This window comes from Leptonychotes weddellii, chromosome 5, assembly GCF_054177405.1.
Source record: "Leptonychotes weddellii isolate Sample4059 chromosome 5, ASM5417740v2, whole genome shotgun sequence".
NCBI classification, from domain to species: domain Eukaryota; kingdom Metazoa; phylum Chordata; class Mammalia; order Carnivora; family Phocidae; genus Leptonychotes; species Leptonychotes weddellii.
In genome coordinates, this window is record NC_138373.1 from 131,826,778 (window position 1) to 131,834,227 (window position 7,450).

A 7,450-nucleotide genomic window follows, 5' to 3' on the forward strand; every position below is an offset into this window, starting at 1 on the left:
ATTCCTAAGACCAGAAGGCTTGAGTCCAATAAGTTGAAGAAATAAAGTGATAAATCTTTTGGAGAAGAATCTTATTTCTGGTTTGTTTTAAAAGGAGGAGGAGTTTTTATTATTATTATTTTTTAAAGATTTATTTATTTGAGACAGAGAGAGAAAGAGAGTGCACGAGTAGGGTGAAGGGTAGAGGGAGAAGCAGACTCCCTACTGAGTGGGGAGCCCAATGTGGGCTTCGATCCTGGGACTCCGGGCTTAACCGACTGAGCCACCCAGGCACCCAGAGTTTTTATTTTCTATAAAAATGGAGCCAGTGGTCTATACTAAAAAAATTCAGAGTTAAATTCATATTTGTTAAATGGCAAAGAACTTGGCCTTCTTTGCTGTCACTAGTTTAAAATTAACCAGACAGGATTGTGGAATCATAGGAGGAAATGATGGAAATGGAAATAAAAGGAAGTTTTTCAAGATCTAAAAAATCCCCTAGCTTCTGAAGATTTAATTGTACTTAGTAAATATCTTTGATACATACTAAAAAAAATAAAAACCACATGTGTTTATTTTGATGATAGCATCATTATGGTGAAAAAAAGGTACCATTTTGAAGAGCTTAAGCACTAATACTGGAAAGTATTTGATTAAGCTGCTCTTTCTGTACAGTGAAGTTGCCTTTTCATGACTCTACTTTTTCTTTCTCTCTTTTCCTTTTTCCTTCCTTCCTTTCTCCCTTCCTTCCTTCTTATTTTCCTCTTCCCTCCTTTCCTTTCTTCCTTCCTTCTTTCCTTGGGAAATAAATGACACAATTTTGTTTTACTTATGGTCAAGTTTAGATATACCTATTTCCCCAGATATACCCAAAGTCAGAAAACAAAGACAACTCTTCATTTTCTTTAGATTTGTTATAATTCTGCAAGTAACAATTATAAAATACAAAGTCAATATTTAAAAATTGAAATGTGTAGTTTATTTTCTCAGGGAAGGAATAAATACCAGGAAAATAGCATACTTAGATAAAAGCGCAGTGAACTTATCTATATGAAATCTGCCAACAAATATCTTATTTAGTGATTATAATTTATTTGCAAAAATGATTTGATCTTCTGTAAAAACAAAGAGCAAATATATCTCTCTAGTCTTAAGTAATGACTCTTTTGTCACACTTTGCTTATTATAGTTACATACATATTTGTCAGCCTAACTAAATTTTGTTCTTCTCAGGTGTGGTATCATTTAATTATTCAACGAATATTTATTGTATATCTACTATGTGACAAATTATGTGCTAAGCTTAGGGATACAGGGACAAATGAGACAAGGCCTCTGTCCTTATAGAACTTGGAAAAATAGAGTCAGAGTGAAAGGTAATATGATCAATGCCATGATTACTGTCAGCTAGAATGTAAAAATGTACAAATTTATATGAATTTAAAAAGATGATATAAATTTAGTCCATTATAGGATTCATGAAAAATACCTTACATATTATATAATAAAACAAAAATCTTGATCTTAGGAAGATTTTATCGAATTTGTATGTATATAGCAAATTCTAGTGCAACTTCTCTAGCAAATTTTATCAGGACATAAAGTTAGCTGAGACCAAAAATATTCAGCATGGCTTATCCAGTTTTGCTAAAGTGACATATTAAATCTTAAATCTATACCTGCTGGTATGCTTTACAGAGACTGTTTTTAACTACAACTTTATATTTCAAAAAAGATTGTGTTGAAAGTGGAGAAGCCAAATATTCAGTTGGTCTATTTCCTTTAGCACTCTTACCAGTGCATAACATTTTGTGTGTTTTTTTAATGCATGAGATTTTGATTATCTGTGAAATGAATTCAGAACAAACAAGCCACAGGGAATCAGATGAACTCTTTGTTTCATTCATGGGGCTGAATTTCTATAGATAGAGTGTGCAAATAATGCATTCAAGTTAAGTTCTTACCAAGAAGGGAGGAGATTATCCATAGAATGGTAGAAGAAATAAAGCATTATCACAATACATTTCTGGGATCTAAACTCCTGGAGGGGCAGGCATCATATTTTTGCTCTTTACGTATCTATCCCCACAGCATTTAGCATAGCACTCATTGTGTTAGGTGCTCAACGAATACTCGTTGAATGACGATCAGTATTTCACTTTACAGATGTAGAGGGTATACTTCAATTTACTTTGTACCTGGTCACTTCATCTATGCTCCTCCATCATTGGCATTGATGTGATGTTAGTGATTTTAACTGTACTAGGTTACTACCTTAGCTCACTTCTTTTACTTTTTGTAGGCCCTTCAAGTCCTGTGATAACAGAGGGTACAGATTGTAGTATGTCTAACTCATGAGATTTTGTAAATACCATCATACCTTCTGGAGTTGTGGGATTATGGCTTTGGAGGACTTTAAAACCAGCTCAAGGAGGACATTTGATGGAGCTTCATAAATCGTATATCCTTTCTCTTAATTGCAATATACCATAGACTCGTTTGCTTCAGTAACTCTCCACCCCCATCACTGAAACAGGTGTTAACAGGGGAGATGGGAGGAACAAGTCACCTTCAGTCCTAAAAACACTCAAATTTTTGTGGCATTCTCAATTCCTATGACATAATATACCTTCCCTTGAACAGTGCTAAGGTTCCAAGTGGCTTGGGGCTTTCTTCAACATCTTAGCACAGGCTTTGTTTTGGTTTTTCCTCTTAAGTAGTGCAGTTGGATTAGATGAAAACTGATCTGTGTAAATCCTATATGTCAAGTTCGGGGGAAATTAGATGGTCAATTATTTTAAGATAATAGGAAGTGTGGGTGGTTGCTGTGTAGTCAATGTCATAAATAAGAAAATTCAGCATGATAGAGAATTGAAATGGCTCCTGGTGTGACAGAAGAGGAAATAAATAATATCAATGAAAGCAGATTTAGAAATTCTTGCCAATTAAGTGAGGAATCCAGAATTGCTTTTCTAATTCCTATCAGCATCCCTCCAAAAAGACTATTTTTTTTCTACAACACTTTTAACCAACCAAGTCTGACCCCTAAATATCTAATTAAGTGATCAGCCTGTAAATGAAGTGGCTGTTTGATTTAGAATGTGTAAGAAAAATATTAATAGTATTCAGTACTTCATTATATGGCCCTCCCATTCTAATACAAACTTCAAAACCACTTCTCCTTTTCTTCTAGAATTTGCAGTTTGTACCAAGTATGGACATTTATTAAATAGGTGTTCAATGAATGTACTTCTTTTTGTAAAAAAAAAAAAAAAAAGAGAGAAAGGAAAGAAAGAAACTAGTTTGCTTCTTTTCTGGTCTTGCATCATAGTTTTGCAGAATTGATTTAAGAGCTACTTTCCAGCTGCATTCAGAGGAACAAAGAGTAAGACAAGAAGCTGGTGTAAAGTCTGTTACCAAGGATAACAATAGCCTGGATGGAAAAGTAGCACACTGAGCTCTAGCCTTTTACAGATGAGAGTGGACGAGTTGCTCTGAGAGGACAAAGTCCTGCTTGGAGCCACCTGTTTCCAAAGATCTTTTCCTTGCTTTTTAGCTTGTCAGATTTATTGAGGCCAGCCAGGGTTCAGGAGGTAGGAGAAGCTTATTTGTAATGCTCAGGCAATCTCCGGTCACAGGTGAAAAATCATGCAAGGAACAGGAAATACATAAAACATACGCAATCAAATCATTTAAAAATATTTGCTCATTTATTCATTCACTCATTTTCATTTTAATGGAAAAGTAAAAAACAAATAGAAAAGAAACCATAGCTCAACTACATTTAGGTTTCTATAGGATCCACGTTCTTCATTTTCCTCAAAATAGAAAAGCCTCTTATATTACACATCATTTGATCCATGGAAATAAAGGTAGCTCCTCATTTATTTTAGTTCCTGACCCTTCCCAACTTGGTTTAGAAGAAGAAACTACCTTTGTCCCCTTTGAATTAAAGTAAGGCAGGCACAAGTCTGACATGGGATAACTTCTGCAAAAGGATTGATTAAATCTCTCTTTCTTCTCAAGATGAAAAGGATCTTTAAAAACAAACTGAGGTTTTATATCTGTAGGTATTAAATTCTCCCCTTGCATTTGCTTTCGTTCAATGTAGCATTTGTGTGGTTTATTACAACATCTTTCATGTAGCAGATCTAAAAACCCCTTTGTGAACTTGAAGATAATGGCCTAGTGTGCTATAGGTTTTAAAGATTCTGTTTTTAAAGCCAGCAAGCAGCCTTTGCAGAGAGAAGCTGCCGTGCTGATGTGAAAAGTTTCTTTTTCTGGCTGTGGTTTATTTCTCCATTCATTTCAGGGGTTGCTTCCTACAAATAAAATGTTTGATGGCTATTTTTCCCTTTCTAAAGCAAGCCTAAAGCAGAAATTGCCAAATTTAAGGGTAAATAAGAACTACCTAGAGTGTTTGCTCAAATGTGATTCCTGGGATCCTCAGCTAATACATTGATTTAGTAGACTTGGGGGTGGGACCCAGGAACCTACCTTTCAAGTGACCACTCACTTGACCCTGACATAGGAGGTCATTTAGAAAAACACTAGCGTAAACTAATTCTGGAAAAAAGTTAACCTAAGGGTTCTAGACAGCTTGTTTGCAAGATATTTTATAGGTCTAATTTATGAGTTCTCTTTTACTTTAAATAGTCATAAACAAAACAGTGAATTGTTTTTTAAAATAAAAAAAAATAGATTTAAAAGGAAGTACGATTACCTTGCTTTCCAATGGGAACTATGAGTACTATGCACAAACATGTAAAGGAAAAGCAAATTAGTCCATTGGTTTGATTTCAAAACAGTACAGAAGTTTCATAAAACCTGATTCTATGTTATGAAATCCAATTCTTAAAAAGTGTCTTGGTAAAGACAAACCTATAGATTATAGCGTAGATTAGTTTAATAAGTAAGATTCTGTTGTATGTTCCAACTTGTTGGCTGTCAAGTCAGCATACGCTACACGAAGAGATGGCAAAATGCCTACCATTCTAGCCTAAATATTGATATTCCTCCACTGAGAAGCCTAACACAGGCCTATATCCTTTTCTGTTTCGGTTCAGTTCATGAGTTGTTGAAGGGGAAGATGCTAGTGGGCCCTTTTTGGCAATACCTGGAGAATAGTCCCACCTGGAGACCCTTTAGTGAAACCCAGGAATGGAAAGGAGAATAGAAAGCATCCAAAGTATTCTGGTGGACCACACAGTGATGCTGCCCCAACCTGATCGACCAGCTGCCAGTAATGCTGCCAGTTTTGAGGAATTGGCAGCCTGTCTACAACACCTGGAGAAATGATGGATCGTATACCTATTGGAGTTCCATATTACACAGACCCCTAGAGAAGTTAATTTGGATTTACACACGCTTAGCTGGTTCCTAGTGTCATAGTCCTCGGGAGTTTTCAACCTTGTGGAATCTAATATTGCTAAAAAGAAAATTAACTCTTTATCTTTCAGTCAATCAGTTATAACTGTTGTAGAGAAAATAAAGGGAACACAGCAAGGTGATTAAGAAAACAGGCTCTGGATCTAAAATGCCTGGATTAATAGACTGGCTCCACCAGTTTCTATCTGTGAGCCACTGAGCCTATTAATACAATATTTTGTACATCAACTTCTTTATGTATCAAATGGAGGTGGGGGATATCATACCTATGGTATGAATTATCAGAATTCCTAGCAGGGTTAAATTAGTTAACATGCATGAAGCCTTTATCTAGTGCCTCACACAGAATAGGTGTTCAAGAAGAGTTAGCTTTTTTATTGTTGCTCTTGCTATTGGTAGAGAAAACAGGTGGAAAAAGTGTCATTCTTAATTTGAAAATGTTTTTAGTCAGATATATATATTGAAATATACTTTGCATATAATAATATGCATAAATTTTAAGTGTATACTTCATTAGGTTTTGACAAATGTATACACCTGTGTAATCAGCATTCCAGTGAATATATAATTTCCATTATCCCAGAAAGTTCCCTAATGTACTTTGCAATATCTCACCCCCCACCCCCACCCAAAAAAAATCTGATTTTTAAAACCATAGCTTTAGTTTGTCTGTTTTTAAAACTTCTTGTAAATGGTATCAAATAGAACATATGCTTTCATATCTGGCTTTTTTCACTCAACATGATGGTTGTGAAATTCATCTCTGTTGTGCATATCAGTAGTTTGTTCCTTTCTATTGTTAAGTATTCCATTTTCTTATACCATTTGTCCAATCACATCTTGATCAACATATAGATTTTTTCATATAAATCATTCAGTTTTTGCTGCTGGGATTAAAACTGCTCAAACGTTCTTGTACACGTCTTTTTGTGAATATGTTTTCATTTATTTTGGGTAAATACCTAGAAATGGAATTGATGATACATAGGTTATGTGTATGTTTAAATTTATAAGAAATTGCAAACTCGTTTCCAAAGTGGCTGTTCTATGTACACTCCCACCAGCAATCGATGAGAGATCTATGTATTCCACATCCTCAACAGTTGGTATTTTTATTTTAAATTTTATTCATCCTAGTTAGTGTGAAGTGATATTATGTTTTTAATTTGAAGTTTTCTAAAAACTAATGATGTTGAGTATCTTCTCATGTATGTTTTGGAAATTTCTATATATCTTCTTAAGTGTCTATACAATCTTTGGCACATTTTTTGTTAGTTTGTATTTTTATTACTGCATTAGAGGAGTTCTCTATTTAATTGGAATATATAAAATGAATTATTATCTCAGTCCTTTTATTATCTTAATGATGTTTTTTAGGAGCGCAAGTTTAATTCTGATATAGTTTACTTTTTTAATGGTTAGAGCTTTTCTGTCCTAAGAAATCTTTGCCTACCCCGGTATTGTAAAGATATTCTCCTATGTTTGCTTGTAGAAATTTTATAGGGTTAGCTTTATATTTAGGTCTATGATACATCTTGAATTAGTTTTTATGTATGGTAGAAGTTGAGCTTTGTCTTCCATGTTTATTCAGTTGCTCCAGCATCCTTTACTGAGAAATTATCTTTCTCCCATAGAATACCTTGCTACTTTATTTAAAGAAAAAAAAAAAACCAGTTAACCATATAAATGCTTCTCTTTTTGGCCTTTTTATTCTTCCATTTATTTATTTGTCTATCTTTACACTGCTACCACATTTTTTGACAAATGTAGCTTTACCATATACCTTGAAATGAGGCAACATATGTCCTCCAACTTTGTTATTCTTCAAAAAATTTTTGAGGGGTGCCTGGGTGGCTCAGTTGGTTAGGCATCTATCTGCCTTCAGCTCAGGTCATGATCCCAGGGTCCTGGGATTGAGTCCCGCGTCAGGCTCCCTGCTCAGGGGGAGTCGTCTTCTCCCTCTCCCTCTCCCTGCCACTCCGCCTGCTTGTGCTCTCTCACTGTCTCTCTCTCTCTCTGTCAAATAAATAAATAAAATACTAAAAAAAATTTTTTTTTTTAAATTCTTGAAAATGAGGACTAT